Genomic DNA, 1,453 nt, shown 5'->3' on the forward strand with positions numbered 1-1,453 from the left:
TCTTTTGTAATAGTTTTGTATGAGTTTCTCGATTGTCCTCATTGCTGGACAGAGGTCAAAGTTTCTGCAGGACCTTTATGAACTTTCTTAAGATCGGTGAACTGTTTAATGACACGGAACAAACAAGAAACTCTTAAATTTACCCTTAAATAATGTTACATTTATATAAATTCAGTTATAATTCTTTGTTATGGACTTATACAGTATGTAAACATATGTTATGTAAAATAACTTGTTAGAAGTGCTAAATTAAAAACAAATTATACATTTTTAAATTTATCTTATTTTCAACATCTTCCTAATTCTGCAAGGTGAATGTATATATAAGGTGTGCGTGCGTGCGTGTATATATGAATGTATGAATCAATGAATTCATATATAATTTAATGTGAAATTGAACATGTACTATCCAACATCTATTAACAGAAATAACAGACCTTTAAACACTTTAAACCTATAAACACTTAAGACTGATAAGCCACTGTCTCACTTCAGAAATACCACACTGAATAACAGATTTGAGTACAAACACCATCAAGCCCAACTTACAGAAAAGCACAGATGACTCTCCAAACAGGACTAAGAACACAAAGGTTGGTGGCATACAGCAAAAATACTGTACTGTAAAATTAAATTTAAACGAATGTAATCATTCTTTTGTGTATAACACAGCATGTGGGCATATTTTGTTTTTTTCTGACACTCCTGTCACTCCACTTTTCAGGTCGTCATACAACTCCCAGAAACATGGAGGCCTCCTACAGTAGGCCACATAATGTCCAAGAGCATCCTGGGTTAAGCCTCCTTTGAAAGCAATGACTGCCCTTAAGGTAAATCTCTTTCCTTGGAGCATCAGATTGGAAGGAAATTCACACAAAGGAAATTCTGTGGAGTTGCTTCTTTCCAGGTCAGTGTCAATCTACAGAAGTTCTCTTAGACGATAACTGTGGGAAACTTTCCCTGCACAGAGCACTGTTCCTGAGGTAGACTCTGTCTTGAATTCAGAGGGACACTGTGTTGGATTTTGGATTGGCCTGAGGCAGGGGGATTCTGGATGGTTAAGGCCTTCTTCCACTGCGGTCTGAAGATGAGCCATACCAGAAGCCTGCAGTACAGCAACAGAAGTAGAAACAAATGGAATTTCCCTTGTCAGATTTATTGGGAATAATCTCAGGGAGGAAGTGCATATTATCACGATCACCGTTAGCCACAGCAAGTGACCTGCTCTCCTCACATATGTCTGTCACCCACTGCCTTAGGTCTGTCTGTGTTTGGTCACATGGATCCACTTCGTCCAGATCCTCACCCTCTACGTCTGGAATGATGACACATTCGGACTTTCAGGTATTTCTTGCACCTTTCTGATATGAGTGGGCCTCCAGAGCTGTCATTGCCCTCTGCTTCACTGAGAGCAACAACAGTTATACTGCAGTAACTCCCTTGCATCGTCCAT

General features: G+C 39.1%; 1 long non-coding RNA gene across 2 annotated transcripts; it reads left to right on the forward strand.

Annotated features, from left to right (window-relative positions):
* The first annotated feature begins 371 nt into the window (after nucleotides 1-371).
* On the forward strand, nucleotides 372-1,149 carry LOC130549681 (uncharacterized). Of its 2 annotated transcripts, none has more exons than XR_008962239.1 (3): nucleotides 372-593; nucleotides 725-907; nucleotides 1,006-1,149. It is a non-coding gene; the product is annotated as an uncharacterized LOC130549681 (long non-coding RNA). The 2 variants fall into 2 exon arrangements; XR_008962240.1 differs by having other exon boundaries at nucleotides 725-830; nucleotides 969-1,149.
* The last annotated feature ends 304 nt before the right edge of the window (nucleotides 1,150-1,453 follow it).

Source organism: Triplophysa rosa, unplaced genomic scaffold, assembly GCF_024868665.1.
Source record: "Triplophysa rosa unplaced genomic scaffold, Trosa_1v2 scaffold148_ERROPOS969806, whole genome shotgun sequence".
NCBI classification, from domain to species: Eukaryota; Metazoa; Chordata; class Actinopteri; order Cypriniformes; family Nemacheilidae; genus Triplophysa; species Triplophysa rosa.